Raw genomic sequence first — 10,011 nt, 5'->3', positions numbered from 1 at the left:
AATAGGCCTATTTAATTCATCAAATTTATCTCTCTATAAAAAAAATATTTAAATTACATGAAAATTTATGAAGATTATTAAAAATAAACTAAAAAATCTAATTCATTTATCTAATTTACCAAACAAAATTCAATAAAAAATCTTTTTGTGCAATTATAGCTTGGTAATTTTTAAAATTCCTAAGTAAATTATTGAAAAATTTCCAGCTATGTATTTTTCATAAAAATATTCAAATAAATTTAATAGGTTGACAGATAACTTAGTAAGAAAGAGAAAATTATTATTTAACTTTTTTTAATTTAATATTTTATTATTCTTTTATTATGTATTATAATATATTTTAACTTCTCATACAATTAAACACCAATATATATATATATATATATTTAGCTCATCCAAATTCATGAAATATAAGTAATAATTAATTGAATTGCCTATTTTAATTCAATACTATACATATTATATTAGATTAATATTTTGATAAATAAAGATCAAAATTTATTTTCGAATATAAATAATATTCACTTTCTATTTTCTTTTCAATGAAAGATATCGTAAGTATATATGTATTTCAAGACAATTTTCTAAACTTGAGTGACCATTTAGGGAACTGACTCCCAAAAATGATAAAAGTGAAACTAATGATATTCATTAAAATGCACCAAATACTTATCGCAAAAACACTACTCAATAATAATTTTCTGATTCAACTCCAAAAATATGATATATATTTTCTCGATTAAAGTGGACCAACATACGAATAATAATTTATTTACATTTTGTCGACTGATCTTTTGAATAGTCAATGATCACAAAAATTTTAATGGATATGGTTAGCTTTATTTTATTATTTTTGACTTTACTGTTAAGTACAAGATTTGAAATGAATCTCAATCATAAATTATTTTATCGTCCACATGACATTGATTTAAGACTCATCGAACATTACTTGAGGAAATAGTATTTAACTGGGATCTTTTTTCATCATAACGGTCAACTCTATTTTCTTTTCTTCTCCAATATCCGACATGCCAACGTACAATTAGACGATGAGAGAAATATAATATTTTTTTTGGGTTAAAAAGGATGTTTTATATATAATATAATATAATTAAGTGGTTACAATATCACAAGTACTAGTGATTACATATAGGCACCAAAACAAGCTAATTTATTACAACTACTCCTAGTAATTAGTTAAGTCGTAGATATTCCTTCTTGATCTTCGTAGATTATAGTTATGGCGTCACTTGAAGGAGTTGATATGTTAGCATTATGTATGGATGATGTCAGATTTGCACCCATCTAAGACAAAAAATACATTACAGTACAACGGGTAACAATTATCCAAACAATATGCAAGTCTACAGTTAGTCACTCTGTATTACTAATCCATCCAAGAAACAACCATTAGATCTTTATTTATCTCAACTGTATAATTTTTCAAATAAGCAAATAGACTTGCATATGAATTATTAAAGAAAAAACCAGCACCTCTGTTGAGATTTACACAAGAAGAGGAAACAAAATTGACAGAAATGCTATTATACTTGATGATCTAATCCTAGGCTTAGCTGATAAATTTCATCACCAGAAAAATTACATCAAGACTCACAATTTTTGGAAGTTAAAAAAAGTACTTCTTGAAGCAAAACACCAAGAGATAAAAACCACTACTCTTTGTAAATCAACTAATAAATCTAGAAGTCATTGCTTTGATTTTTAAAGTTTCAAAAGATATTTGCATACTTCATATGGAAATTATCCCATCACTGCTAGTTCAAATAAATAGTAACTCAAAATTTGTATCTTCCTCATTGTTAATGAGTCTTATGTATTTACAACAACAAGAACAATGACTAACATTAAAGCATAGAAGCCAAAATCAACCCTAAAAAAAGAAAAAAATGGTAAGACATACCATTCACAAGAGGTGTCTGCTAACACAAGACATTCACAAAACATCGGTGCATCACTAATACTTCAATAGCTGGACAGAACAAATGACAAAGGGGAGATCTCCTAGAACAGTGGTATATTAAATATCGTTAGATGACAATAACTTATAGCCAACGAACTTGATCCTAGAAAATACCCAGCTAACCAAATGACCAACAAGGCCACGATAAGTTGAAATAGGAAATAACAAAATCGACAAGGCCGTACTCAATAGTCCCTTATTACATCAATGTTACAACATTCCAACAGACATTGAAATGCTACAACGAGAAAAAAAAGGAAAGATCGCCTGAAAGAGTGGTATAGAATGTTCATAGATGATACTTAATAACTCATAGCCAACGATGTTGATCCTAGAAAATACTCAGCTAACCAAATGACCGATAAGGCCACAATCATAATAAATAACAGACAAGTCCACAATCGGAATAATAAGCGACACTAACCTTACTCGAGTATTTGAGCAGAAGTAGCTTCTCTTGGGAAACGAACGGACATTGCTGCTAGTAAGTTAGCATCAATTAATCGTACATGCTATAGTTGTGAAACTACATATGTGATAAATTCTTTGTGGCATAGTTCTCCTTTGTTCTTCCATTTGTTTCTCTATTTTGTGTATCCTTTCCTTCAGTTGTTGCATTACATCATATTCAAAGTTGCCTCAGAATTGCCAACGTTCTTTTTTATAGTTCTCTTCGTAACCCCACTTCATGTTGCCTTAGACGTCCCAGATGTTCAGGACCCATTACGACTGTGAAAACACCAACAAACTGACCATTTGTGCTCATTTGGTTTTAAATTTCCTCAATTTCAGCCTAACAAAGCATATCCAACAAGTAGTCTTGTAAAATAAAACATATAAAAAGTAATTGGTCTCAGTAAAAGCAATTATATTAACAATATTCATACAATTTTTACTAGTTGTGTTCATTAGACGCCTTGTAAAATAATCAGGTTTTCTTATTCTTGTGACCATAAAGAGCTCCGTAGTGGATACATGTTCCTTTTATTTTTCCTAGTAACATAATAATAGATATCAGGAATTGCTTAAATGACATGTTAAGACTAGATAATAAATAAGAGAATACACAAATTTACTATGGATTAAAGCAAAGCTCTTTTTGCCTTATGTATGTGCATTTTTCAGCTTTTTCCGGTTGCTAGTATTTGTTTCAGACATTTTCTGCTAATAAATTAGTCAGTAATGTTAAATAAAGGCATATGGATGCTACATAATGTAATATACGAGGTCAACGTCTAAATATTTATTTTTTAACAAACCCAAGTAAAGAATGTGCTTTGTAAGTATGAACATTACCATCATATGAAGCAAAAATCAATCTGCAGACATTATTCTTGTAAGTTTCAAAACTTAATTCGCAAAATCATCAAATAATCTAAGTCAATAAAGTGAAAACTTACAACCCAATCACCATAACACCACTGGAAAGCATAGCTTATTGTTGCATTAATATGCTAATATTAAAGTCTCTCTTTAAGGTAATCATAATACTTTGTCAACTTTTTATTCAAGTAAATTTAGTTAGAAAAACAGTTAAGCAGCGCTTTAGATTAGTCATGAGTATGTTTGAAATCACTAGTCAGAAGCTCCTAAAAGTGTTCATCCATAAGGGCACTTAGTTTAGTGAAACATTGATGCAAGAGATCAAACTTAACTAATACGTAAGTTCTTAAGATTTTTATAAAGAGTTAACAGTTGAATACATGACTTTTTATCTTATCGCATTTGTATCTTATCAACTTCTAAATAAAATTATTGAGTTTAGACTATTATAAACAAGAAAAACACCCAGGAACATCAAACATGTGCTTGTTAATCTTACCTATACAGTGAGATAAGTATGAAAATCTCACTAAATGATCATTCACGAAGATTGAAGCAAAATGCTCCGTTTTAGTTGGGACTACCACACTAGAAGAAGTAAAAAGCTGCTACTATATTACATTAGAGAAGAGAATAGCAGAATATAAAGTTAAAGAAAAATAAAGCTATATCACAAAAGAGATCAAGAGAAGAATAACCTGGATGTTTAAGATTCTGAACTATATTTTACCTTAAATTTCTCAGACTTTCAATATTAAAGGAGCTCTTTAAACTGACATTCTGGAGTACAAGTCTTATCGTTTAACATCTTTTAAATAATTTTATTTATTATATGTTATGTTACCTTTTAAAAGTATATACATTCTTTAAAATAAGCACCCAAGTTTAGATATTATTTGAAATGTGAGGTTCTTATTTTCGCGATATAAATTTTTGAGTGCTATAATATTATAGATGGTAGATAGATATCACAGGGGACACTACATCTTGACTATATCTGCTACACATTCAGTCACAACAAATATGATAATATTAGGTGAACAAACTAGGTTGAGGAAATGAGAAATGACCTTGAATGCTTGTATGTTGCGTAGACAAAGAGTTTTATTATTCTTGGACTTTTTAGTACAAGTCAAAGTTCCGGCAACAAAAATAAAATTTCCACTTAAATAGAATGTGAAGTTTCTATCCCTTGGATGAAAGTTATGTCAAAAACGTTCGTTTAATCAGCAATAAAACTAGATAAATCACCACGGTCATAATGTGATGAAACATATGCACACATTGTCGTTTTCCAGAACGTGAAAGCTTAGGAACATGAAAATTTTCAAACACATAAATAAGCATACTACAACAATCATATATATAGAAATTCTTTTAATGTAGCATATTGACCACTTTTATAAGAATAACTTACTATGCATTACAAAAATCATTTTCTTATTTTTTAGATCATATAGCAATATTAATTAAATTTAATCTCAATTAAGAATGTGATCCACATCTTTTAAGATATTAAGAAACTCATGGATGCAATTATGCACCTTAACCAAATTTAATAATGCGGTTATGCAGCTTCACCAAATTATTTAATAATTAACCTTCAGTAACATAAGCCAAGAGATCTAAATGTGTTAGGACTAATAAAATTAAACAAATAAAAAATGTAGAAAATGATAAAAGTAAGTAAACCATGGCATATAGACACAAATTATTCAAAATATATAAACATAAGTATAAGTCAATAAAAGATAATGTGCTAGAACCACGGGACTCCGGAATGCCTAATATCTTTCCTTCGGCCAACAAATTTTTTACCGAATTTTTTGTTCGCAAATCAAAATATAATCATTTTTTTGTTAGGGATAAAAAACAAGGTGACTTGAAACACCATAATGAAATTCCAATTGACAACTTTAAAAAAAAATAATAGCTAAATCAATATTGTCACTTAAATTGAAATTCCTTTTACAACTTCTGTATAAACGTTATTGATTGAAAACTTTTCCTCTAAAAATTGAAGCAAATGCCATGGTGATTGGTGACCCCTTCACTTGTCTCATCATATTTATATTGTTATTTGTTTTCTGATAATGACCCTTATGAAATCAAAAAAAGTTTGTAGCATATAGTAAGATGACTAGATAATAGTACAATTTCCATGATTGTAATAGCTTGGTGATGACCAAATGAACGGTCACTCTCCTGCCTCGGCCCACAAAGCAATTAACGATCACCATATTTTCTCCCGTCTGGTTTTCTCAAAAATCTCATGTCAAGTGGTAGTAATTTGAAACCATTTACGTAAATTGATTTATTTCAAGTATTTTTTAAAGCTAAAATGATATTAAAATATTTTTGAAGTGTTTGAATATACTTATTTGAAAAATAATTCAAAATGCTTATTTTTAAAGCTAAAAGAATATAAAAAAAAGTCTAGACTGGTAAAAGATTAAGTCAAGTAATGTTCAATAACCTCTTAGAATGGATCATAAATGAAATAATTTATGGTTGAAACTCATTTCAAATCTTACACTTAAAATGGTCATCAAAGTTGAGGGAGTGCTTTGAAATATCATTTATGTTTCATTTATGATCAAAATATAACTCAACTATCACTATTTTCCTCCAAATATACTTGGCACTTCAAAAGTCTCACTCTCACCTAATTGGTACAATATGTCATTAAGCATTTTTTTTAAAAAAATAATAGACTAACTTAATTCATCAAGCTCATTTAACTATGTTGAATGCCTTGAATTGGGCCCTTAATTGTCTATCAATTATGTATTTTGGGCCCAAGCCTGTTAGGGCGTAGCTTAGCACTATATATAGACGCTATGGCAAACCCTATTCTGTAATTCTGTTTTTACCTCTCCATAATAAAACTGCTCCCCCTCTTCCAGTGGACGTAGCCAATTTATTGGTGAACCACGTAAATCTGTTGTCTTATTCTTTCGCGTTTATATTTTCTCGTATTATCTCAAATTCCGCACAACAAATCGGTATCAGAGCCTCTCGGTTAATCGATGTTCTTGGAGAATTCGAGATGTCTGCTTTGAACGTTAAAATCGACAAATTCACAGGGAGGAACAGTTTCAGTTTATGGCAGATCAAGATGCGGGCTTTGTTGAAACAGCAAGGCTTCTGGGCGCCGTTGTCGAAAGACAAGAACGCCGTCGTTACTCCTAAGATGGTGATTCTGGAGGAAAAGGCGCACTAGACGATCATGCTGTGTCTCGCGGATAACGTCATCATGGAGGTCTCGGATGAAGAGACTGCTGCTGGTCTGTGGTTGAAGCTGGAGAGTTTGTACATGACAAAATATCTAACCTACAAGCTGCTTCTGAAACAACGTCTATTCGGTTTACAAATGGCTGAAGGTACACAACTCAAGGAACATTTAGAGCAATTGAATACTTTGTTATTAGAATTGCGTAATATCGATGTGAAGATTGAGGATGAAGATGCTGCCCTGATTCTGTTAGTATCTCTCCCAATGTCGTTTGAGAATTTTGTTCAATCATTCATTGTTGGGAAAGATACTGTGTCGTGGAAGAAGTCAGAGCGGCCCTTCATAGCAGGGAATTACGTCATAAGGCTAATGGCACAAGTACGGACATACAGCCTTCCGGTCTGTTCACCAGTAGCGGAAAGGGAAGGAAAAACGGCGGAATGAAAAATAAGCCGATGTCGAAGGGTGCAAAGCCGGATGATGTTTGTAATTACTGCAAGGAGAAGGGACATTGGAAATTTGATGGAGTCTTGCAGGTCTGGAAGGGTTCAAATCTGATTCTGAAAGGTGTCATGCGTGGTACTTTGTATTTTCTACAAGGTTCCACGGTTACAGGTTCAGCCCATGTTGCATCGTCAGAAGTTCACCAGGAGGATATTACTAAGTTATGCCACATGAGACTTGGTCATATGGGTGAAAGAGGGATGCAAATTTTGTCATAGGAGGATCTTCTTGCTGGTCATAAGGTTAAGAGCCTAGAGTTTTGTGAACATTGTGTCTTTGGAAAACTACATCGCGACAAGTTTCCAAAGGCCATTCACAGAACAAAAGGCACACTTGATTATATCCATTCTGATTGCTGGGGTCCATGCCGTGTTGAGTCTTTGAGAGGCTGCAGATTTTTTGTGTCCATTATTGATGACTACTCAAGGATGACTTGGGTATACATGATGAAGCATAAAAGTGAAGCTTTCCAGAAGTTCAAGGAGTGGAAAATTTTGATGGAAAATCAATCAGGGAAGAAGTTCAAGAGGTTGAAAACTCATAATGGGCTGGAATTCTTCTGGTCTTAATTTGATCAATTCTGTAAGGGTGAAGGGATTGCTCGACATCGTACAGTCAAAAAAACACCACAGCACAGCACGGTGTAGCTGAGCGGATGAATCAAACACTTCTGGAGAGAGCAAGGTGCATGCTCTCTAATGCTGGGCTAGATAGAAGATTCTGGGCAGAAGCGGTTAGTACAGCTTGCTACTTGGTTAACCGCGGACCACATACAGGCATACAGTGCAAGACACCTATGGAGATGTGGTCAGGAAAAGTTGCTGATTATTCAAATTTGAAAGCTTTTGGTTGTACGGCTTACTATAACGTCAGTGAAGGTAAGTTAGAATCAAGAGCTAAAAAGGGAGTATTTGTGGGCTACGGAGATGGAGTGAAAGGTTTCAGAATCTGGTTTCCAGCAGAAAAGAGGGTTATTATGAGCATGAACGTTGTCTTTAATGAAAGTTCTCTGCTTAGAACCATTGTGAAGCCTACAACTACGTCATAAACTGGGAGTCTTGATAAACAGGTGGAGTTTTAAGTCATTCAGAACGAGAGCGATTTGAAAGAACCTGAAGAGGAGGATCAAGAGTCACAGACAGAAACTGATATTCCAGAATCTATGACATCAGATATTTATAAGAGTATAGCTCAAGATCGGCCAAGGAGGGTTGGAGTTCGGCCACCTACGAGGTATTATTTTGAGGACATGGTGGGTTATGCGCTGCAGGTTGCTGAAAAGATAGATACATCTGAGCCGTCTACTTACAAAGAAGCCATTTTAAGTTCTGATTCTGAAAAATGGTTTGCTGCTATGGGAGATGAGATGGAGTCCCTACACAAGAATCAGACATGGGATCTGGTCATACAGCCTTCGGGGAGAAAGATTATTACTTGCAAATGGGTTTTCAAGAAGAAGGAAGGGATATCACCAGCAGAAAATGTCAAGTATAAAGCCAGGGTTGTTGCCAGAGGTTTCAACCAAAGAGAGGGAGTGGACTACAATGAGATCTTCTCACCAGTGGTCAGACATACTTCCATCCGAGTGTTACTAGCGATAGTTACACATCAGAATCTGGAGCTTGAACAACTTGATGTAAAGACAACGTTTCTACATGGAGAGTTGGAGGAAGAGATACACATGACTCAGCCGGATGGTTTCCAAGTTCCAGGGAAGGAAAATCACGTCCGCAAGTTTAAGAAGTCCTTATATGGACTTAAGCAGTCTCCAAGGCAGTGGTACAAAAGGTTTGACAGCTATATGGTGAAGTTGGGCTATACTAGGAGCTCATATGATTGTTGTGTCTACTACAATAGGCTCAAGGATGATTCATTCATCTATCTGGTGCTTTATGTAGATGATATGCTGATAGCTGCAAAGAAGAAGTATGACATTCAGAAGCTGAAGGGTTTACTTAGAACTATATATAGACGCTATGACAACCCTATTCTGTAATTCTGTTTTTACCTCTCCATAATAAAACTGCTCCCCCTCTTCCCGTGGACGTAGCCAATTTATTGTTGAACCACGTAAATCTGTTGTCTTGTTCTTTCGCGTTTATATTTTCTCGTATTATCTCAAATTCCGCACAACAAACTAAAATAATGGGATAATGCCCAAGTACCTCCTCAACCTATGCCCGTAATCTCAAAGACACACTTATACTATACTAAGGTCCTATTACCCCCCTCAACTTATTTTATTAATATTTTTTGACCCCTTTTTAGCTTATGTGGCACTATCTTGTAGACCCAATGATAGTTGACTTTTTTTTTCGAACTAGTGACACGTAGGCTAAAAGGGGTAGAAAATTACATATAAAATAAGTTCAGGGGAGTAATAGGACCTTAGTATAGTATAAGTGTGTCTCTGGAATTTCGGGCATAGGTTGAGGGGGTACTTGGGTATTTTTCCTAAAATAATAATCATATTCTTTTTTTGAAAAAGATATTAGTTTATTAAGAATAAATCTTAAAGTTAAGAATCTTTTATCATAGTTAAACTTTTTATTTTTTTTATGTTATGATAATAAGTTTTTAAAACGTACTATAATATCAACAATTTTGAATACTTATAAGCACACACATTCATAAAAAATATTGATATACAAAGCACTCATGAATGTTAACTTACATCAATTTAATCATAAATTTTACAATGAATCAATAATATTAAAGGTCAATTAATGGCTACAATAATATTAATGGTGTATTTTAAAATTCATTCATACCAAATATTTTATTTTAAAAAACATTAGAAAGTTAATAATATTATATTTTTTATCCATAAAAAAATATTAAATACCTCAAAAGTCTCCTTCAATTCTAGTTGATATTTAGTGTCATTAAATCATCATTTTAAAAATAATAACGAGCCACATGCAGGGAAACTTGCACGTGTGGTTCTGGCCGGGCTTTCGGAATATTC

General features: G+C 32.8%; 1 long non-coding RNA gene across 1 annotated transcript; it reads right to left on the bottom strand.

Moving 5' to 3' along the window:
* Positions 1-2,100: 2,100 nt before the first annotated feature.
* LOC104646510 (uncharacterized) lies at positions 2,101-4,485 on the bottom strand. Its single transcript, XR_740609.4, has 2 exons — positions 4,035-4,485; positions 2,101-2,774 (listed from the first exon to the last, which is right to left on the bottom strand). It is a non-coding gene; the product is annotated as an uncharacterized lncRNA (long non-coding RNA).
* Between the last annotated feature and the right edge of the window lie 5,526 nt (positions 4,486-10,011).

This window comes from Solanum lycopersicum, chromosome 3 (assembly GCF_036512215.1).
Source record: "Solanum lycopersicum chromosome 3, SLM_r2.1".
Taxonomy (NCBI): domain Eukaryota; kingdom Viridiplantae; phylum Streptophyta; class Magnoliopsida; order Solanales; family Solanaceae; genus Solanum; species Solanum lycopersicum.
Note: the sequence above shows the minus strand (reverse complement) of the source record. Positions and strands in the feature narration are given on the sequence as shown.